The 24,629-nt window shown below is 39.5% G+C and overlaps 1 protein-coding gene across 1 annotated transcript in view; it reads right to left on the reverse strand.

Annotated features, from left to right (window-relative positions):
- The window catches only part of B4GALNT4 (beta-1,4-N-acetyl-galactosaminyltransferase 4), a 233,145-nt gene that overhangs the window by 135,519 nt on the left and 72,997 nt on the right, over positions 1–24,629 (reverse strand). The gene's annotated exons all lie outside the window — the stretch shown is intronic.

The following is a 24,629-nucleotide window of genomic DNA, read 5'->3' on the forward strand; positions in this document are numbered from 1 at the left end:
CCACTTCTAAGGCAAGCTGACAACCAGGAAGCCTGACCATTGCTCAGAGGCTCTCTTAAATCCTCATATCTTTTAAGAGGATTAAAGGGGGAACTGACGAGACCAGCACCACCAATATGATAGACAGAAACAACTCCCTTTTCTTTCCAGAAAGAAGATGAAAAACAACCCAGAATAGATATCACTCTTCCACCCCAAGACACAGAAGACTTTGGGGAGAACCACTTGATGCAGACAAAACCTATTAAAAATTGTCCATTTGGTCATGACTGCTGATTCTGAAACACAGACTGCTCTTTTACTGCTGAATAGGTAATAGCTTGTACTGAGTTGGCTGGTTCTGGTTTGAAATTACAGGTGATCCTCACCTTACAACAGTATGTTTAGTAATTGTTCAAAGTTAGAATAGTGCAGAAAAAAGTGGCTTATGACCATTTTTCACACTTATAGCGTTTAGATTTAGACTTATGGTATATACCTCTTCACAGTGCTTTACAACCCTCTCTAAGAAGTTTACAGAGAATAACCATATTTCCCCCAACAATCTGGGTCCTCATTTTACTGACCTTGGAAGGATGGGAGGCTGAGTCAACTTTGAGCCTACTGAGATTCGATCTGCCAAACTGCTGGCAGCTGGCGATCAGCAAAAGTAGGTTGCAGTGCTGCACTCTAACCATTGCACCACCAATGCTCTCTTATGACCACTGCAGCAACCCCATGGTCATGTGATCAGAATTCAGATGCTTGGCAATTGACTCATATTTACGACTGATGCAGTGTGACCTGACAAGCAGGTTTAATAGGGATGCCAGATTAATTCAACAACAGTTTGTCTAATTTAAGAACTACAGCGATCGCCTTAAACAACTGCGGCAAGAAAGGTTGTAAAATGTGGCAAATTCACTTAACAAATGTTTCACTTCGCAACAGAAACTTTGGGTGCAATTGTGGTCGTAACTTGAGGACTACCTCTATAAGCGGGTGCCTCGGTTCATTAATAAGCACATGGCTTATTTGGCTGGTGGTTCAAAAGGATTTTAGAAGACGATCATGATATCAACATTGGTCACAAATTCTCAATAATCTATAGAAGTAAAACCACAAAGTCAATTGTGGATGCTGCTGAGTCCCTAATGAAAGCAATGCCTTCAAAAGAGGCTAAGTGCGACCCAGCCGTGTGTGGGGTCACCCACGAAAGCGAATCCTAGAAAGAAGAACCTGGACACATTCCCTCTCTGGGTGGAGTGACATGGAGTAGAGCCATGTACTCCTTTTTATTTGGGAACATAAGGAAATGGGGTATAATTACATATACATGTCAAATGATACATCCAACCATACAGCTTCAAACGTATCCTTTGGAGTTCTTCCTTTCCCATAGATATCAAGAAACAATCTCCTTGAAACTTCCTAAAAGCAGATGTTTATTCACACCTAATTTCTCTGAAGTCTCTTTCCTTATCTTGCTAATCTTCCTTAATTGCCCTGCTGTTGTGTGCTCCAGGCAATGAAAATTCCCCCCTTTGATCCTATAATGTCCTGCCCAGAGTGGTGAAAACTTTGTTTATAGTGAGATGTTTATTTGAGCCCTGAAGTGATCGCCAGGAATGCAGATTAGGCGAGTTTATTGCCCTTCCTTGTCCTGGGTTTTATAGAAATAGAGTAATTTTTATGCTAGAAATCCAGATTTAATACAATCCTATTCTAACATAATTTGCTATACTGCAACAGTCAATAATATCGTAAATGTTTAAACTTCTAACTGAAGCTGGAATACACCAAAGCAGTAACATCTCTTAGAGCAGTGATGACGAACGGATGGCATGTGTGGCATGCAGAGCCATATCTGACGGCACATGAGACGTTGCTCTATGTCAGCTCCAGCACACATGGATATGCTGGCAAGTTTATTTTTAGCCTTCTTTTCAGCCGTTTTTCCCCATCCCTAGGGTTCAGGAAAGCCTCCTGAAGCCTGGGAATGGTGAAAAACAGCCCAACCGGAAGTTTGTTTCTAAACTTCCAGCTGACCTGTTTGCCCAATTTTCATTCTCCCCAGGCTTTAGGAGGCTTTCCTGAAGCCTGGGGAGAGTGAAAAACAGCCCAACAGGCCTACTGGAAGTCCAGAGGCTTCAGTGAAGCCTGTGTGCATGCATGGAGGGAGCGTGGGTGGGTTGTGCGCAGTGAAGGGCTACCAAATTTTTTACTACCACACTGTGGCCGTGGCTTATGCAGGATGCCCTGCATTGTCTTTCAACATCTTTCTGTGCAAATTGGGTGCTCTGGAATGGAGCTCCATTTTCACCTCCCCACTGCATTTCCGGCCCCCATCCGGGCAGTAGCCCACCTCTGGTTGTGTGCATGAGGAGGGCTGCACTCCTCATGCGCACAACCAGGGGTGGGAGGCCATTGCATTATGGGTATGGGCAGACACGCACACACTATCTCGCATGCGCGCACCCTTTTGACACCCGAGCAAAAAAAGGTTCACCATCACTGTCTTAGAGCAATAGCAATAGCAATAACACACTTGCTTCAAAACCCTATCTAAGCAGTTTATACAGTCGGCATATTGCTCCCAGCAATCTGACTCTTCATTTAACTGAGTTTGGAAGGCTGAGTCAACCTTGAACTGGTCAGGATTGAACTCCTGACTGTGGACAGAGTCAGCCTGCAATACTGCCTTCTAACCACTGCTCCAATAGGGCTTCCATGAAAGATACTGTTCCTTTTTTCAAACCACCAAACATTGCAGCTTCACATTTGAGAATGCCCCCCAGTTCTTCCCTTATCTGAAGTCTGTACATGCTGTAACCAGTGATTCTCAACCTAGGGGTCGGGACCCCTTTGCGGGTCAAACGACTGTTTCACAGAAGTCACCTAAGACCATGGGAAAAGACAAATTTCCCATGGTGTTAAGAACTAAACTTCTATTCTGGCGCCTGGGAACATATTTTTACAATCCGACCAATCAGACATTTACAGTGGGGGGTGCCAATCAGCTTAAAGCTCTGTTGGAAGAATTGGTGCTAGACTTATGGTTGAGGATCACCACAACATGAGGAACTGTATTAAGGGGTCACGGCATTAGAAAGGTTGAGAACCGTTGGTGTATGCAATCATGGCTGAGAGCCATTTCTACATTAAACTGAACCAAATTCTCTGATAAAAGCCATGGAACCTGTTTGTTTGTTTGTTTGTTTGTTTGTTTGTTTGTTTGTTTGTTTGTTTATTAGATTTGTATGCTGCCCCTCTCCGCAGACTCGGGGCGGCTAACAACAGTAAAAAGACAATATAAACAAATCTAATATTAAAAGTAATTTTAAAAAACCCAATTTAAGGAACCAATCATACATACAGACATACCATGCATAAATTTTATAAGCCTAGGGGGAAGGGAATATCTCAACTCCCCCCTGCCTGATGACAGAAGTTGGTTTTAAGAAGCTTACGAAAGGCAAGGAGGGTGGGGGCAACTCTGATATCTGGGGGGAGTTGGTTCCAGAGGGTCGGGGCCGCCACAGAGAAGGCTCTTCCCCTGGGTCCCGCCAAACGACATTGTTTAGTCGACGGGACATGGAGAAGGGCAACTCTGTGGGACCTAACTGGTCACTGGGATTCGTGCGGCAGAAGACGGTCCTGGAGATATTCTGGTCCGATGCCATGAAGGGCTTTATAGGTCATAACCAACACTTTGAATTGTGACCGGAAACTGATCGGCAACCAATGCAGACTGTGGAGTGTTGGTGTGACATGGGCATATTTAGGAAAGCCCATGATAGCTCTCGCAGCTGCATTCTGCACGATCTGCAGTTTGCACAATCTGTTCCTGGGTTCAAGCAATTTAAACAAGTTTGTTTAAACTTTTTACTCTGCATAATTTATTATCTTTCTAAGATTTGCCTTTTCAAAGAGATTAGACAGCATCGCTGAGACATCTCCCCCAGGCTTATATAGTTTTATGTATGTTGTGCTTCTGTTGTATGGTATTAAATGTCGGGGGTTTTAGATACTTTCTTTTATATATTTGATTTGTTACATTGTACATTGTTATTATTTTTGTTGTGAGTCGCCCCAGGTCTGCGGAGAGGGGCGGCATACAAATCTAATAAATTATTATTATTATTATTATTATTATTATTATTATTTATTATTATTTATTATTATTATTATTATCGCTACTGCTATAAAGCTTCCTATGATTAAGGCATGGAGGATGTCAGCATAAAGAATTGAATATGGCATCCGGTGTGAAATGAAATCATCCCATCCAAGCAAGTGAAGTCTGATCCTTCTCCCCTCCTACAGATTACTCCATGCAATGCCCACAGCTGTTTTCAATCTTTTATCCATGCCTAGGCATATTTCCCTCAACACTTTTTTTTGGACAGGTACCAGCTGTTTCTTTTTAAAAATCAATCTAGGGGAGACATTGTCTTGTACCCCAGATGGTTATTGTCTTTTTTTCTTTGTCTTAAAAAAAAATCACAATTTTTGCAGAATGCACAGAAACATAAAAGACTTCTTCTACCAGCTCCCCTCCAGTGTTACACTTTGACAATCAAACAAGGAGATGAATAAAATTCTTCCCAGTTAACAAGTACAACTCTACCGTCAGCGTTGTAGCGGAGGTTGCGAGGGTAGTACATGACTTCTCTTCAGAGCTATCCAGGTACAAAGACAAGGCTGCCCCTCCTTACCACAACCTCCCCATCTACCCAAAATGCAGAGCTCTAACAAGAAGCACATCTTGTAAAACTTTTTTTTTTTTGCCACACAAAATCAGAACAGTGCATATGCTGTTTAAATTAAAATCTCATTAGGAAAACGGGAAGCAATGCCTAGTCAAATACCCATCCAAAAAAAAGAGGGGGGGGGAGTTTACTCCTTTTTCTTTTTGCTACTCAGTGAAAATATTACTTTTTATCCAAGGTGCATAAAAAGGGGAACAATCAATACTTTGTTTTAATAGGTTGCATTTAAAAATATGGTAGATTTTGTTCTCTGTAGCAGTGGACAAAACTAGAACGTTTGATCTTTTCTTCATTTTTTTCAATTGCCGTATTAAGTGTGCATTTCAGAATGAAATCTCTTAGACACGGTTGGTTGTAAAGTATCAGATCAATTCTTGGTTCTTTAAAGCGAGCCCTTCTCCTTTGAAATGATCAGAATTGAGAGTTTGGTTTTTCTGCATGTAGAATGTAAAAAATAGCTTTCTTTCACTGGAGCTCCATGACTAAAGTGACTACATGGATTTTTAATATTTTTTTAAAAAAAGAACAATACAGAAGTCATAACTTCCCATCGTATTCTTCAGGGATTTTTGGCTTATGTAGCGCATAAGTATTTCAATCAGCATCAAAAGAAAGTTTCAGCCCTTGGAAATAAGCCAAGTCAGGAAATAAACCATGAGGAATACTCGAACTTTACTTTGTTGCTGTAGACAGGGTATGAAAAAAATATTATGAGTTCCTCTATCCCAGTGATGGTGAAGCTTTTTTTCCTCGGGTGCCAAAAGCATGTGTGCATGTGCTATCGCATATGTTCAAGTGCTCACACCCATAATTCAATGCCCGGAGATGGCAAAAATGGCCTCCCTCCACCCACCCGGAGGCCCTCTGGAAGCCTAAAACAGCCCACTTCGCAACCTCTGGTGGGCCCAGTAGGCCCATTTTTGCCCTCCCCAGGTTCCAGAGGCAAAAATGCCCTCTCCCATTCCCTGCGGAGACTCTCTGGAAGCCAAAAAAGCCCACCCAGAGCCTCCCAGGGAGCCAAACATCAGCTGGCCAGCACACACATGCACATTGGAGCTAGGGTAACAGCTCGTGTGCCAGCAGATATGGCTCTGTGTGCCACCTGTGGCATCCGTGCCATAGGTTCGCCATCACTGCTCTATCCCCTCTTATACCAAAGAGAATTAAGGTGGGATTGTTTTGCATTGCTTTACCACCTACATTTTGGGGGCTAAATGGATGCTTATTTAACCATTCTGGGCAAATTTAGCTCTGTCCTCCTTTATAAGAAAAGAAACTTGCTACCACTGAATGTACCTGACATTTTGCCTCTGCGGAACAGAGAGAGCAATTGTCTTGCACACCAGTCTGGCTTGGATTTATGCACACACCCGTCCCCTTTTTCCCTGTGGGGCTCTTTTCCTTAGGATATGCTTCTCAATTAGCAATGAAGCAGACAGAGCATGTATTCTGAAGGAGCAGTCAACCCCCATTCCTGCAGTATTATCTGCTCAGCTACTGTTCAAAATGTTAGTTATAGCTCTGTGCCCCAAAGACAAGCTAACAGCTCTAGATCATGTTGCTCTCCTCAGGAATAGGAAACTATCCAGGATAAAAATCATTCTGAACTTTATTGGACTTTACAATATCCAATTCCCCAGAAGCTATAATTAGAGCTGTTTGCTTGCTGTGCATTTACATGCACACAGTTTCACCCAGGGTACTTTTTTGTGCAATAGAAGTAATTTTTTCCCCCTTCAAGTTAATTTCCACTTCGGGTGATTTCAAGGACAACTCAGTGTAGTCTATTTAACAGCAACATGGAAAGAGTGAGCCATTTCCTTCTCTTACAAAGGCTTTTGGGGGGGGGGGTTCCAATGTATCCTACGGACCTAGTTTTTCCTAGTGCTTTTTCATCTAGACGAGATGGGTGGTGCATAAATAAAATGGTGTAATAAAATAATAAAATAAATCCAAGAATTACTCAGAATTGCTTCTCAAAATTAGCTAAGGTTTACTAAGATGTTTATCCAGCAAATCTTTATAGTGAATCAACCTCCCATCCATCTAGTGCATTTCATGTCACATTTTATATCTGGTAAGGAATAAATACAGATACATACAGACCAAAATCTACAGCAGTGGACATCCAATTGACCCTAACTCTCATCAATACTTGTTGGTCTTTATTTATTAAAAATGGCCTGATCAGATGTTTTCTATGTAACTGCTGTAAAAAGAATCAGCATCTAGCAATACCTAAAAGATACCAGCCATCCCGGTTATTAATAAATACTTACTATTACTGAAAATTACCCACTTTAATTGGCGTATATAAGTCAAATCTTCTTGACTCAGAACTGAAAGCATGAGACAAAACAAATCAAGAAAGCATACTTCACATATTAAATCAAACCCTTTCATTTCAAATTGTTATATGGCAAATCTCTGAAGGCACAAATAAATTCAGAGTTTCTCTAGATAAGAAATTACTAGCCATTAAACATTAAAGGCCATACATATGCCAAATTCCTGTTAAACATTCTTGTCATTTAAAAAAAAAATCATAACTATAATAATTATACAATAACATAACTATATATCTTAATAGTAGCATCAGTTAATTGCAGAAGGCAGCTTTACTTGCAACATCGTATATCCTATAATGATTTTTTAACGCCATCAAACAAAATCTTCCTATTCTAGGTCCTTGAAAAGTACCTGGTAAGTGGATAAAAAAGTCAAATTAATCTAAACATCTGGCTGGCTATGCAACCAACCATAATAATTAATAATAATGTATTGAATTTGTTTGTCACCCAACTCCTAATAACTCTGAGTAATTTAAAATTGTAAAAAGCTTTCTAATAATCTTCATGCCCACCTTCTCTTTTCAATTTTACACCCATCATAGAAACATAGAAACATAGAAACATAGAAGTCTGACGGCAGAAAAAGACCCCATGGTCCATCTAGTCTGCCCTTATACTATTTTCTGTATTTTATCTTAGGATGGATATATGTTTATCCCAGGCATGTTTAAATTCAGTTACTGTGGATTTATCTACCACGTCTGCTGGAAGTTTGTTCCAAGGATCTACTACTACTCTTTCAGTAAAACAATATTTTCTCATGTTGCTTTTGATCTTTCCCCCAACTAACCTCAGATTGTGTCCCCTTGTTCTTGTGTTCACTTTCCTATTAAAAACACTTCCCTCCTGGACCTTATTTAACCCTTTAACATATTTAAATGTTTCGATCATGTCCCCCCTTTTCCTTCTGTCCTCCAGACTATACAGATTGAGTTCATGAAGTCTTTCCTGATACGTTTTATGCTTAAGACCTTCCACCATTCTTGTAGCCCGTCTTTGGACCCGTTCAATTTTGTCAATATCTTTTTGTAGGTGAGGTCTCCAGAACTGAACACAGTATTCCAAATGTGGTCTCACCAGCATTCTATATAGCGGGATCATAATCTCCCTCTTCCTGCTTGTTATACCTCTAGCTATGCAGCCAAGCATCCTACTTGCTTTCCCTACTGCCTGACTGCACTGTTCACCCATTTTGAGACTGTCAGAAATCACTACGCCTAAATCCTATTCATATTCCTTGGCCACTGTTTTTTCTTAAAGTCCTGGTTATTCTTATGCCGATGACAGAATAAATAAAACATCATAGGTATGGGTGTTTAATTTATTTCAGGACACATCAGGGGTGAAATCCAGCAGATTCTGGCAGGTTCTGGAGAACCAGTAGCAGAAATTAGAGAACTGATAAATACCACCTCTGGCTAGCCCCAGAGTGGTACGGGAATGGGGATTTTGCAATATCCTTCCCCTGGAGTAGGGATGGGAATGGAGATTTTGCAGTATCCTTCACCTGCCATGTCCACCAAGCCACGCCCACCAAGTTACACCATGCCAACTAAGGTACATCACGCCCACCAAGCCATGCACACAGAACCGGTAGTTTAAAAAAAATGGAATTCATCCCGGAACACCGAATCTGCTGCACAGCCTGGATTTCTGCATAAAAAATTGTTTTAGTCCATTCTAATTTAAGCATGCTAGCAAGCTATTTGCAACTACATTATTTGGTGAAAGCAACATCACCCTTCAGGCACCTTTAATGTATCATATCAGCTTTCAGTGAATATCAACATTTAATTCTGTATCTACATTTGCTATGGGTAAACTGGACAACAAATACTCTATTAGACCAAGACAGGATTTTACCAGAGCCTAGAGGAATGAAGAATTCATATTGACAAGTTACATCAAGCAGGTACTGTACATATCTTGAAGAATATTATTCTTAGTGTAGAATAAAGTTCACCAAATACATGAAGCTTTGTCGGTCCTTAGCTAAGTAGCAAAATAATTAGTAAGAACAAAGACTCTCAAGCTTTTACAAGAGGTTTTATAGAACTGGTGACCTTTGGAAATGGCTTTAGTTGAAGATTACAGGTGAACTGTTTTTATAACCAATGCAGTAGTGGGTTCTGAATGAGTTTGCTGCCTATTCGTGCGCGTGCTCATGCGCATACCATATTACAAATGCACAGAAGCATCCCAGGCAGGTGGCGGAGCCTCCCACTGCCACCACTTCCAATTCTAAGAACCGGTCTGAACCAAGAGCAACCCACCACTGAACCAATGGTATATGATTACACTATTTCTTGCATATTTGGAGAGGGCATCAAAAAAGTAGTCCATTATTCTGATAACTACCTGCTACAAGTCAGGGTGCCACCTTGTAATGCTTCGCTTCCCATCCAATAATAACATCTGTAGTTCTCATATAGTGTCTCAGCATTGAACCTGATCTATAGTAAAAGTAGTCCTTGACTTACAGTCATTCCTTTAGTGACTATTCAAAGTTACAGCGGCATTAAAATTGAGACTTAAGGCTGGTCCTTGCCCTTTTGGCTTCTACAGCATTCTCACAGTAATGCGATAAAAATTCAGAAGCATGGCAGCTGACATGTATACAGTGGTTACAGCATCCTGGAGTCACATGTTTGTGACCATCCCAGCTCACTTCCAACAACAAAGTCGGTGGGAGAAGCTGCGTTTCCTTAACAACCATGTGATTCACTTAACATTGCAAAAGGTTTGTAAAATTGGGCAGGACTCATCTAAGAACTGCTTTGTTTAGTAACAGAAACTCTGGTCCCAATTGTGGCCATAAGTCAAGGACTACCTGTATTATCCATCGACCCTTCCTCCCTTCCTCCCTCTCTTATTTATGTTTGTTTGTTTGTTTTAGAAAAGTGTCTATGTAAGGAATAGACATTAGAAAGCAAAAAGCATTTTGAAATCTATTGGAAAAACATATCTTTCTCCCAAAACAATCTGCATGAAACTATCATTCAGGAAACAGTATTTTTAGAAGAAAAACGGTCATTTGAGCACTTCAGACTTAACCATCACAATTAATTCTGGTTGTATTCACAAAGGATCAGATTAACCCAATTTTTTTCCCCTTCCCACCAGATGTACACAATAACCATGTTAGAGTAGGGGAAGATATAGCTTATTACTGCTGCTATAATAGCCAGCAAATTTACACTGCTATAGAGAGGCAGTTGTTTAGAAATGTCACCGGTTGTACCTCTTGCGTTTTCCTATCTCTGTCCTATATCTCTGTGAGGGTATCTGCAAAAGGATGGCATTTCATATATCTGAAGTAATTTCAAACATTTCTAAGGAAGACTTTGGGGAAAGGCAAATAAAACACGAATGCCTTTATCATTATAGTTGCTACATCTATAACATCTTCAGTCCCTTTTTGTGGTAGAATATAGTCTGGGTTCCCAGGAGGGAGGGGCTGCATTTCAGAGGGAAAAGAGGCAATAAACCATGGAAAGTTTAGCTGGGAGAGTGTGAGTTAATCTCCCCAGAGATTCCCAGAGCATATCTACAGTATAGTGATGCAAATAATTGCTTTACTTTGGCAAGATTTCTGTCTATGGGTGAGAAACAAAAAGGGAAAGTGCTCAAAAGTAACTCAACAAGTCTTTCTTGGTTCTCGAGGTCTAACACTTTTTTGGCTTAAAGAATGGTGTGCATAATTCTTCAACATCCCTCCCAGTCATGGGCTGGTGCCCCCATGGGGGAGGACACAGTGGGGATAGTAAATTTATGCACTGTTTATTGAATACTTAATAGTTTTTTTAATTGTCCTTCCTTATCTACGATCCTTAATTTCTTTTAAAATAGGAAATAATTAAATAGTATGTTTTTACCTATAAACACTTTAATCATTTTAATCATGACCTAAAACTGAATTTTTACACAGTAATTAAAGAAACTTGACTACTTGCCTAATCTGTTATCATATTGAACCTTGTGGGTTCAATACAGAACCTTAAAATGTTACTGTGCTCCTCAACAAATAATGCTGTCTATCATTTGTCCTTTTTGTGGCTATTCAAATAATGTGACTTAATCACCTGACAAAGAGTCCAAGCACCTATTTGAACATTTATCTTGGTTGGTAAGATACTTCCACCCAGTCACATGACCTCTGAGCCACTCCCTGGTCACATGATTGTCAAGCCACTCCCACCTGGTCACATGGTCGACAAGCCACACCCACAAAATAAGCCACAACCATAGTATGGCAGTACTTCGGAGAGGGGTGGCATACAATTCTAATAAATTATTATTATTATTATTATTATTATTATTATTATTATTATTATAAAAATTGGCAGTCCATCACTGATCCCTCCCCTTCCCCATTGTTTCAGGGCATCCTCAGAGGTAGCAGTGCAGCAAAAGCAACATCAGAGTGTCCAGGTATCACCCCTACCTTCTTTGTACAAGTGTCATGGCTGCACACATGCATGATTGTCCTGCAACACTGCCTGCATCATTTTGATGAAAGCAACAAGCACCTATGGACGCTGTTGCCTTATCTGTTAAGTTATCTTTCATGCTGATCACGGGGGGGGGGGTCACATGGCTTCACTGGCAAATTGTCAGAACAACAAAGGACAGCATAGAACAGAGAGAAATAAAAGGTATAGATAAGTAGGGATGTGAATAGGCTACCATATTCTCAAAGATTATCTGCCAAACTTCACTAATAGAGGGCAACAGGCAAAAAACAGAGGGGTGGAGTGGGAGAGAAAGAAAAACTAATCTGAAAGAACAGGAGGCTAAGTCATTCTAGAGGCTGGCAGGATACTAATGACAGCCTGTCCTTTACCAGGCAGAATAGCTATTAAAGCTACTGAACTGGTGATGTTAAAGTAGGTCACAAAAGATGTTCAAACAAGGTCCTTTAGCAATAAGAGTCAATGATTATCAGTGATGGGCAGGGATATCGAGGCCATTTCTGCTTCAAAGAGTTAATGTACCAGGAGCTTTGACAACTAAGCTTCTAAATGGGAAGAAGGAAAACTTACTTTGCCCTGCTGTCCTACTCATTAATAGGCTGGAGAAATTCCACCAAGCAATAAGGAGGAATAAGAGTTAATTGCATAAAGTTTCACAATTAAGACATAGCGACAGTGAGCTTTAAGTAATGGGAAGGCAGTGACACCGATCACATTAAATCAGCATGCAATATGGAATAAAAATTCTCTCAGCTTCTGACGGCAGACAAGGTCATAACCCCAAATTGCACAATTTAGTTATTTTTTCAGAAAGACCTGTTAGGGGGGAAAAAACCTATTAACAGACCATGCTTCTGATTTCCAAGGCTGCAGCATGTATATATTTCCTAGACTGCTCTTCTTGTAGCAATATTCATATTTTTCACCAACAAATCTGTATCAGCAGCAGCCCAAAATTGGGTTGGAAAATTTCTATAGGTAATTTAGTTTCGGCTCCCAGTCAATCCCTACAGGGTGTTGACATTTTTGTATCATGTTTAGTTTGGAAAGCCTTTTTATAACTCATGGCTTTCTTGCTATTTGGTAGTTCTGTTAAACTATGGTATGTATGTATGTATGTATGTATGCATGTATGTATGTATGTATGTATGTATGTATGTATGAATTCATTCGTTCATTCATTCATTCATTCATTCATTCATTCATTCATTCATTCATTTGACTTCTATGCCGCCCAAATCTCGAAGGACTCAGGGCAGCTTACAACAACGATATAAGTACAATAAAAATAAATACAAAACAGTAAAAGAAGTCGAACAGTTAGCTAAAGTTAAAACATAACGGAGAGGGGCGGCATACAAATCAAATCAAATCAATAAACAAACAAACAAACAAACAAATAAAAAGTTATTATAAAAGAAAATCACACCCATGTGCATACACACCATTCTTACAATTGGCCATCAAGCTGTGAATTTATGGCCTCCAGGCCTGTCGGCAAAGCCAGGTCTTCGTTGCTTTGCGAAAGGCCAGCAGGGTGGGAGCAGTACAGGAAGTTGGTTCCATAGTTTTTATGCACTTATCCCATACACTTCCTTCCATTTCTCTCCATCTGTGATAGAACTCTGCTGTTTCTATGAATTGGGATCAGGCTCGTTCCTTGCTCTAGCTATGCAGCACGTTCTATCTAGCAGGTGGAATTCCTTTACCAGATCTTTGGGATTGTCTGATTCTGAGATTGGTTCTGTTGGTTCTGTTGGCATTCTGAATCTGTTATTTCAGATTCTTGACTCGTTTTCTGTAACCCCTTCTGACTGTTGAATGTTATTTTCATCACTGTATCTCTGTTATTATGTGCTGCTTCTCTTTGAAAGCTTCCTGGGTAAATCCAGGGGCTATTGTTTAAAAACAGTTGCTATATGCTATTATTTGAATATTGCAGCTCATCTGGAATCATCTTTTTTCTTTTTCTTCAATAAAACACTTCATGAGTTTACCTGTTTCAGTTTTAAAGTCACAATGCCTGTAGCCTTTGGTTCTTATTTGATAGGTCACCACCAGTGGTGGGTTATAAACAGTATTGGGCAGCCACTTACCGCACTAACCAGATGGTCCTTGGCAGTAATGGACAGCCAAAATTTCCACTGCCACGCTGTAGGTGTGGCTTATTTTGTGGGTGTGGCTTGATGGACATGTGACTGGGTAGGAGTGGCTTGCCGGCTATGTGGCCAGGTGGGAGTGGCTTGAACAATCATCATCGTTCAAGTGAACTGTTATTGCCACACAATGCCTTTTCATCTCATCTGTGGGCCGAGTGAGGGCTTCGTGAGACTGCTTTGGCACAGCGTGGCTCTCCTGGCCTTGGGAGGTGGCCACATGAGGCTGAAGGGAAGCCAGGCAGGAGAGAGGGAAGCTCGTCTGAGGCCAGGAAGGAGGAAAGAGGAAAAAAGCAAGGAGCGCACAGCAGCAGCAGGGGAAAAAAAGGAAAGCCGAGCTAAGTCTGGTAATCCAGGAAGATACTTCTGCCAGTCAGCTGGAGCTGTGCATGCAGCTTCATTTCCGCCAATGGAACTGTATTCCACCCCATCCTGCCTACTGCCTACCCCTGGTCCTTGGCAGACGGCGCGTGCGTGCATGCACACTCCCAACATGTGCGTGTGCACGCCCCATGTGAGATTTGGCTTCTGCGCATGCACAGCAAGCCAAATCTTGCGAGATTTTGACTATTTTTTGCAGGGATTTTTGCTGGGAATCTGTTCATCATGCCGTTCCTGGGCTGAAATCTACTGGTCGTGCTGTTCCTGGGCCATTTCTACCATCCGGATGGCGTCCCCCCACATGGGGGTGGGGAGGAACCCATGACTGGTTATAAATAATTTTGCCACTAGTTTTGCATGCGCAGAAGCATCCTGGGCAGGTGGTCTGAGCCTCCAGCGCTACCGGTTCTAAGAACTGGTCCAAACAAGGAGCAACCCACCACTGCTCAACACCATTCCTAATCGGGTTCTGTATTTTAATGTATTCCTTCTTCTTTAGAAATATTTGTATAAACATTGCATTCCAACACCTTTATATCTGTGTCACATACAACTTGCTCCTATTCCATAACTCATATGTTGTCTTATCTGCACCTTTTGTTTGTAAATGGTCTTGCAAAAGATCGCTAGATAAAACTTTTCTTCTCAGAAATCATCTGATAGCCTCATGCTTAGCAGGCCTTGATTCCAACACACACACACACCCAGCAATTCTGTTAAACCTCTTTTCCCTATTAATTTCAGATTTACAAATTTTCTAAATATTAATGTACAATTACAACTCCTGATCATGTCTCTCTTAACTTGTCCCAGATTTCATACCCTGAAGCATAGTTTTGAACCAACTTACAGTTTATTGAGTTCAGCCCTAGAATTATTTCAGGCATTCGTAATCTATTCTTTTTTATCCAAACTCTCCTCCCTTGGGTTTCCTCTGGACTGTGCATCTCCAAGACCTTCGGAAAGGTCCAGTCTTTTCAAATAGTGCTTTCATCTTAATGTTCCAGATGTTGTATTCTTTCCCTTAACCGTCAGATTCTTCAATTCCACCATTTTCAGAAATGTTACATTAGCTTTGAAAGTATAAAAAAACAGCTCCTAATTTATAATAAGCCCTTGATGAATAATCACAAATCATGGCTTCTGAATGCTATATGCTTGGCTAAGATTCTGGAAATAAATTAGGATGTTTTATGATAGGGATTGCTTTGGGTGATCAGATTTTAATTCTGGTTCCCTGCTGGATCCATACATGTTTTATTGGAAAACTGTGAGTAATTTAGTTTACACACAGCAAACTCCCAATCAATTCCCATATCCAGGTCAGAACAAGCATGCAGATCATTCAATTCAAGCAACAATTATAGCTTAATGTTATGGGACTTCAAGCAGGCAAAAGGAAGGAGAGAGATATGAATAAAAAGTATAATTTACATTTATTTTATTTATTTATTTATTTATTCATTTGTCCAATACACAAATACATAGGAAGAAAATAGACATGTGGTAATATATATAAGGGTAAAAGTGAACTTAGAGGAGAGGATATATGAAAGGAAGAGAATATATATGATAGATGAAAGAAAGGAAAGACAATTTGACAGGGGACGAAAGGCACACCAGTGCACTTATGTACGCCCCATACTGGCCTCTTAGGAACCTGGAGAGGTCAATCGTGGAGAGTCTAAGGGAGAAATGTTGGGGGTTAGGGGTTGACACAATTGAGTCCAGTAATGAGTTCCACGCTTCGATAACTTGATTGTTGAAATCATATTTTTTACAGTTACGTTTGGAGCGGTTTCGTATTAAGTTTGAATCTGTTGCGTGCCCTTGTGTTATTGCGGTTGAAGCTGAAGTAGTCATTGACCAGTAGGACGTTGCAGCATATGATCTTGTGGGCAATACTCAAATCGTGTTTTAGACGCCGTAGTTCTAGGCTTTCTAGGCCCAGGATTGTTAGTTACATTATTGGTATTATTGTTACATTATTGGTGTATCTCTAGCTTTATACCAAAAAGTAGTTTCAGAACCACTGGAAACAACACTATGGTAATTTACATCCACAGTGCCAATCCCTTCCCCCCCCCTCTCTCTTTCTCCCTCCCTCCCTCTCTCCCCCCTCTCTCTCACACATATACCTCTTCGTTGTCATTACCATTAACTGGGTGGAGTAGTGCATCACAGAGCAACAACTTTTGAACAAGATACTTCAAATCAGCTAACATATAGAAAGCATCAAAAATCTGGGACCCACAATTCCCAAGGGAATTAAATTTGAGAAAATTGCAGCTGTTTCAGCTGCTGCTGTGGTTGAGCCGTTCCTGCAGTCACATCATGATCATCTTAAACTTTCTGTGACAGTTTCCCAGCCACTTTCACAATCTCTTAATCCCTTTCCCACACAGCAGCAAGGAATTCCCTCATCATGTGGCTCTTAAAGAAGTAACAATTTTAAGGTGACTGAAGAAAGAACTGGATATTTTAATTACTTTGCCCGCCCCTTCACCGGAATCCAAGCATGCACATGTATCTATATCCCATCTTTATTCAAGGCACATACTTAGTGTTCATTCAAGGCTCATCCTCCTATATTACCTCACAACTCTGTCACATAGTTTAGGATGAAAGTCACCAACTGTGCTGCTGAGGCTACAAATGGAGTGGAAACTAAATCGCGTTGGTGCCACTCAAATACATTAGCCAGTATTCCTTAGCTCTTGCCCATATTGTTTCATTTTTTCTTTCTTTCGTTTTGAATAAACGTCATTGATTTTCAATTCTTTTCTTTATTTCATACTGTTTCATTTTTCAATCACTTTCTAATATAAAACTGAGTATAGACTGACACCCTTTTTCATTCGCTGGAGATCAGGTAGACCAGCCTCACCTTAGCACTCAGGAGGTCACTCATCCTATTTTTAAACTCCATAACAGCTTTCTTACACTTCATTAAAGAAGTCGGCAGGGATTCTAATTGGTTCTGCAGTGAGAACTGCAATGTGTAATAATGTGGTAAAAATAAATAAAAATAAAAATATCAGCAGCATGCTTATGTCATGTTTAAAGAGAATGGGGATAGCACTGACCAAATGTCAGTGTATGGACAGCAGGAAGGAGATGAAAAAACAGAGGATGAAAGGCCTGCACATCTCCAGAATCACAAGGAAAAATACAGAATGAGGAGAAGAGAAAAGATGGAGGAGGAAGCGGAAGATCGACTTAGAATACAGTATGTGGCAACCACTAATTTCTGCAAGAGTCCCTCAACCCAACAATATCTACCTTCATCAACAAGTCCTCAACAGAGAAAGAGCAAATCAAAATGCAGGACTTGCACAATGTAGAATTTCTGCTGATGTTGGTGTCATGGTTAAAGTCTTCCCTCACCGTCCGCAATGCGTTCCTGGACAAACCACCAATTTCTGCTTTATGAAGGGAAACATCAGATTAGGCAATATGTCACCTCCACCTAATGAAATCCTCAGTTCATATAGCAAGGATAAATCAGTTGGAAACAAGGTCAGGAAAAACATTAGGCAATGCAACTGCCTCTTCCCAATGTGATCCTTTGGTGCCAAAGAAGTCCTTCCAATGAGGAATGGATGAAATCCTTATATGATTATTCAAGGACAAATCCATCATTATACCAGACGTTTAATGCCAGACCCCAACCAGCAAGCCAAATGTATTAAAATGTGTTTCATGGATCCTCAAAACAGCATAGAATTAAGAATGAATATACTATACAGCGATAGAATTCAACATGAAATGGTAGGTAGGTTGATAGGTAGGCAGGTAGGTAGAGTCAGTAGAGAAACCTGCAAGAAGTCAGACATTGTCCTGCTCCCACTGCTTTTTTGCCCACTTATGTTCATTCTTTTTCTCTATTTAGATAAGGAAATATCTCTGAATAACACAGTTGGGCACTGTAAATAATAACAACAGAATATAAATGGAAAGGAGGGCAGCTCTTCTTTGTACTGCAGCAGAAAAGATAGAAATTGGTGAAGAAAGATGATGTATCTCACAACTGGACATTGCAAAGATACCTATAAAAAAATCTCTTTTTTAACATGCTTACATAGTGTAATTTACATTACAGTCAGTTTGGTGAAGCAATTAAGGCACAAGACCAGGAGATGCTGGCTGACCTTGGACCAGACAATCTCCCTCAGCATTAGGAAACATGCAAGGGCAAACCACTTCTGAAGAACCTTGCCAAGAAAAGTATAGTCCAGGCAGTCACCACAAATCAAAGGCACTAAATCAATCAATCAATCAATCAATCATCAATCAATCAAAGACCACAGTTACGTTCTCATTTCAAAATCTGAGATACCCTCCCTTCCTGCCCCTCTCCTGCCAACAAATGTATAGCTCTGGAGGACTGGAAATTGGCTGTTCTTCTATTCAACATCACATGAAATATATTTTTTTAATTATGCAAGCCTGTCAAAAATGCCAATAAAATATGTTCATTTCTGGCTGGGAAGAAGAGACTGGTTCTCCAGAAAGCCTCCAGACTTCTAATTATCTTTAACTAAAGAGAGCAACTAGTAAATCTAACTTGAAAAGTATCACAGTGGGGAAGCCACAATTAGCTGCAAAAAATTGTTTATCAGCAGATGCCTCACAGGTGCCCTCTCTCCTTGTAGGAAAGAGATCCCAAGGATTGCTGTGATAGATGTCTTGTATTTACAAGGCATAATGCCCTATAAATGACTTTGAATTCATCAATCCCAAGCAAATGAAGGGGAAAGGGGTAAAATAAATGAAATGTATGGTGTGATTGGACTGTATGATTGTGTTTTTAGTTGTTATTTAAATTATTAGATTTGTGCTACACATTTATGTCTGTATCTACTCTGTGAGCTGCCCCGAGTCTTCAGAGAGGGGTGGCATACAAATCAAATAAATAATAATAATAATAATAAAATAATAATAAAATCATTGAAATTTTGTAGTTGAAAAATACTTGGGATTTTGGGCTTAGAAAACCTAGAGCTACGTTGTCTTGGATCTAATCTAAATGTAGTTCATAAAATAATCTACCACAATGTCCTCCCGGTCAATGAATATTTCAGCTTCAACTGCAACAACACAAGTGCACATAATAGATTCAAACTCAATGTAAACCGCTTCAAATTCGACTGCAGAAAATACGACTTTAGCAACAGAGTGATCAACACATGGAATATACTACCTAACTCTGAGTTTTCTTCCTCAAACCCCAAAACCTTTAACCTTAGACTATCTACAGTTGACCTCACCCCATTCCTAAGAGGTCTATAGGGGGTGTGCATAAGTGCACCATAGTGCCAACCATCCCTGTCCTACAGACACATCGTCCAAATTTACCTATACCTACTTGCTTTTGTTTATGTTTATACCATGCCTATTTTCTTGTACATGTTTTGACAAACAAACAAACCCTCAGGTCTGGATTTTAATTAGCAATGCTTTGTATAGTAGAATTGCAACCTTTGGTGGAAAAGTTTTACAGAAGAGGTGGGGGACGAATCTCTTACTTAAATCCATCATTACCAACCTTGGCAAGAATTTGGGGTGCAGAATATCCAAGAGAAGAATCTAATCCAACTTAACATGCTTTCTTCCAGAATTGTTGTACTTTAGGCCCTATAAATTTCAATGGTATAACCAGTGGCTATGCTGCATGATGTTTATTAATTCATTCACCACATTTGTATAGCTTCCCATCCTGTGAAAATCCAACACATCTGGAATGCAATGCATAAAAATTAATTTTGGCTCAAATCCATTGTTCCAATTTTACATCAGATTCAATCCACCGAGGCTGACACAATTTCTCTGGCATGTAGCTAGACATAAGGCTCAGTTCTTTATATACAACCATTGGGATGAGATACTAGCCTTCCTAAACTACATTTTCTTATTACATTTAAGATCAGTTTGATTCTAGCTCAAGACTAGATTCTAGCTTAAGACATGGTTCTTTCAAATATACCACAGGCAACAAGACTGCTGCAGCAAGACTTTGATTAACTTCCAAGAACTGGCATGAAATAAGAGACAGTGAACAGAAAAGGGGAAATGTGTTGGCCCAAAGACTATGATCAAAATCTCTGGTAACTGGGCATAGCTGGATTAGAAAAACATAATCCAAGAGACATTTCTGTTTCTCTGAGTCAACCTTAAAGATAATATTGTTTTGTTTGCATAATTCAAATGAATAATTACTCATGTAAATCTCATTATTCTTTATTAATGCCTTCTTTGTTTGTCCCACCTGGTGTAAACTCTGCTTTTTTGTACTGTGTTTGGAGGTTCTTACAATAAAGCTATCAGTGCACCATCACATGTTTTTCAACCAGCTGGTTGCAGAATCTGATGCTGTTTTGGATGGAGAGAATGTGGCCCAAGGTGACCCCACTACCTTCTGTACCCAAAGGAAGACTGTTGCAAAACCTGGGTCTGCCTACTTCAATATTGCAAAGTACATTACTACATTAAATTGATTCTCATCATTATTCCTTATTAGCTAAATACCCCTGCTTCGCTATGAAACTATGTGCTGGGGCTTGATAAATTGACACTTAATGCTTGAAAATTAATGAGTAGATTAAAAGGGGGACTGTATTATTTCATTAGAGATGGTAAGCTAAATTTCTGTTACAGATGAAGACATTATTTGCATAGCATAGACTTTCCATTCCATTTCTATCAGATGAATTGCTCAGGACCTCCCTGTAAACAACATTCCTGGTTTTGCTCTCTGGCTGGAGGATGACCAGGCTGTCAGGTAAACTGACTCTGGAGCATGCCACATAGAACTGGCAATGGGAGAAATAGGCAGCTTCCTTTACTTGTGTTTTCCTAATTGCATCTGTAAATCTTTTCCTGCACTTTTTGCCCCTGTTCCCTTTAACTGGTGTTACAGCAGAAAGAACAGATTTGTCCGAACTGAGGAGGAAAATGGGGGGGATCTGTCTCTGCCTACCAGCATCCATTGGTATTCACCCTGCTAGTGTGTGAGAGAGTTGAGGGGTGTTTGGAAACTCAAACAGTAAAGGTTGCAATTCCACTATACAAAGCTCACATTTGCTGTGTGAACAAGAAGGAGACAGGAAGAAGTCTCTGTGTGGCTTAGTTCAACTATTCTGTACTAAAGTTGCTTGCTGCTGTGGAAATCAAAACCTCAAAATTGAAACGCCTCTGCTTGTGTTTTGCATTTGGATCAGATTTCTTTTCAGGAGGGGAGGGGGGAGTAGAACTCCTTAGCATCAGAACTTGTTAATATCAGAAATATATTAATATAACATATTAACATATTATATTAATATATTATAAGAAATACTCATGCTCTGATGGTCATTTTGAAAAATCCTTTCTTAGTAAACACCTAGAAGGCAGGAAGAACATACGTGGTAAATTTCAAGTTTGTAGGCTTTACGGTTCTGGAGATTTTGTGATTAATGGGTGAGTGGTTCCATGATTATCCATCGAGATAGAAAAACATCCCCAAAATATGAACAAGCGGGATGATACCTCCCGCCTACCAGACATCTGGAAACCAGCCCTCAAACATATCCCAGCCATAGAAACTGAAACCAGACTCAGAACACACATTGCAAAACAATCAAGTAGCCTGCAAGCGCCAACTACTCAGGATATCACACCTAATCCACAACCATTAAGTAATCAGCATACCTCAGTTACATCAACGACCCCAGGTGTTACCCCACTGACTCACCAGGAAGTTTCTACACAGCAAGCAATTGCTGAGCCATCAAACCACACCCAGCCACCAGTATTTATAGAAGGAAGGCAGCTCAGGTCTCGCTGTGTTCGCCCTAGAACAAGGACAAAAACACCAGCCTGAAGATGACGAGTGGGACCTCATCGAAACGTCGCCAGAAATTTCCAAATCCTACACGGGAAGAAACCCGAATATGTGAAGACCATCATATCTGTACCCGTGAAAATCTATGAAAACAAAGATATATATATATGTCACATGTTTTTTTGCTGAATTTGAAAATTAAGGGAGACTAGGATAGATAGGTTTGAGTTCCTTCTTTAAGTGCCATTATATGATTAAGAAATAAAACACTTGATGTTAACATAATTATCAAAAGCTCATACTGGCACAACACATAATACATATTTATGAGCCTCCTCATTATAAGAGTTTACAAATAAAACAATGATGTCTACAGGACAAGTGCCATGTTCTTAAAATACCTTAGTCTCCTTTTTTTAATTTGCATTGAATCACAACCAATGACTTTGACCTGTAATGTCTTTTACTCCTCCACCCGCCAAACCATCCAGCCTTTCCTCAAACAACTGTAGTTCCTTGAAATGTCCTTCCTAGATCTAGAGCTGCAGAATATTAGCATCTTAGCTAATAAATAATGGAACAGCAATAATACAAGTGAAGCTAACATGAAAAAATTAGTGTCATAGTAAATATACCTCACAAACTGAGATATAGTGTTTGATCAGCTGTACGTGGGATCAAACATGGATAGGAAAAGCAAGGGTGGAAAAGTTGGATTTTTGTGAGGAAATACTGCATATTTAGTGTCAGATAGTTCTCATTTCTGCAGAAGGCAAGGAAGGGTTATGCCTGATATCTGCTTAAAAAGAGAGCTGCAAAGTGCTTCTTATTCATAATTTAACATTGTACAGATTTTTTTCTTTTTTAAGAGCTTTAAACTATCATAAGGGGAATGTGGAAAACTGAACATTGGAGAAAATCAGATATCTGAAAGGCAACACATAATGGAGGCAGTCACAATAGGAGGGTGAGTGACTCTATCAGGATTCATCCACATTTTGATTCACTCAGTAAGTAAAGACTGGTTTTCTTGGCTTCTTTGCAATGAAGGAATCTAAGAAGCAGCTTAAAGTCCTGTTCCTCAGAAGTTGTCTTTACTATATATTTAGGCCTAGCTACTATTTGGGTCCTCCTACTTCTGAACTTCTCCCCTGCACCTCCTTTATGTAATAGCTGATCTTGGTACTTCAATTCTTATTTTCTCCTTACCCTCTTTTTCTCTATTTTAAAATCAAGTCTATTAGCTCATAATTAATTTGGCTTGTCAATTGCTCTCTAATGCCTGGCAGCATATGAATATAGCAATCAAAGTAATATATATATATATATACTGTATATATAATTCTACTCAGTCTCCAAAATTGTGAGCGCCACTGTGTAACTATGTAGCTCAAATGCAACAGAAACTGAAAGGATTACTCCTGATAAGAGTGACACTCATTGGAAATATTGAGATTTCCCATCTATTATTTATTCCATTTTCTTTACAAAAAACACAAACATTTAATTTTCTATAAGTTGGTTGAAATCAGAATTAGGGTTATATTTAGTCTGTCTCTGCCAGCAGAACTGATTCTTATTTCTTTCATTTTGGCAGAAAACCTAATCTGTCTTGAAGATTAAGGGTTAGGGTCAGACCAATTTTGGATGAAAGAGAGAGCTACCGGTATTTTGAAGATACAACTATTTAGAGCAAACACACTGAAAGAGTGAGACAGAGGAATCACTTCCAGCATAGTTTCACTGATTTCAAGGATTCTCATTTTAAATATGACTAGATTTGGATCCAACCTGTGAGATTTTTAATTGTTGCAGACAGTCATGTTAGTATAAAAAAAAGGAATTAGGGATCAAATAATCAGAAGTGTACTATGTTGCTACAATAAACAATAAAAACAGAAATGGCAAAAATGTTGCCCTTCCCCCTTGAGAGTGGCACAGTTGCTTCTGATGCAGCCAATAACCCTTTTTAAAATGTTGGGAAATCCTCCAAGTTACCTTGGAACTAAAAGAATTATCCTTACAACCCTGAGTTCCTTTATATGTTTTGTTTTCCAAGACAATTACTAGATATATAATATATAAGCGCCAATAAAAGTGATGATTTTACAGTGGCTTTTAAAGTAAAACAATTACAGAAAGGTTTTAAAGAGCTACTGTAACCAAAATAACAGTTCTTAAGGAAAAAATACATACTATCTTCAAATTCAATTTTTAGATCTGTATTTAAGTTAGGTGGAAAACTCCACCCCCAAATACTTTCTACCAATCTTTCTGGTTGTGTTTCCCTTTTGTTTGCTGTATACTCTAGTTTTTATTGCAACCTTTTCCTTTGATTGGATTTTTGCAGTTTTGTATCCCTGTGGAGTGTTTCTAGAAGCATCAATTTGCTTCTTTCTGAGACCCCCTGCGAGCAATGTTTTCCATTTTTATTACTTTAAATTCAATTCTGTTCAACAGATGATTACACATGGTCAACTAACACAATGTGTCATAATGAACATTTTAAAAAAAACTACCAGGCAATTTAGTATGAAATAGATACCAAATGTCTGTTTTTCTTCTTAAGCATTCCTATATGTTGGCCTTGACATTAAGAAGCAATGGAACCTTTGAAGTTACATGAAAATGGAACCTTTGAAGAAAAATATATATAACTACATAACTCAAATACAACAGAAACCAAAAGGATTATG

Source organism: Erythrolamprus reginae, chromosome 1 (assembly GCF_031021105.1).
Source record: "Erythrolamprus reginae isolate rEryReg1 chromosome 1, rEryReg1.hap1, whole genome shotgun sequence".
Classification (NCBI taxonomy): domain Eukaryota; kingdom Metazoa; phylum Chordata; class Lepidosauria; order Squamata; family Dipsadidae; genus Erythrolamprus; species Erythrolamprus reginae.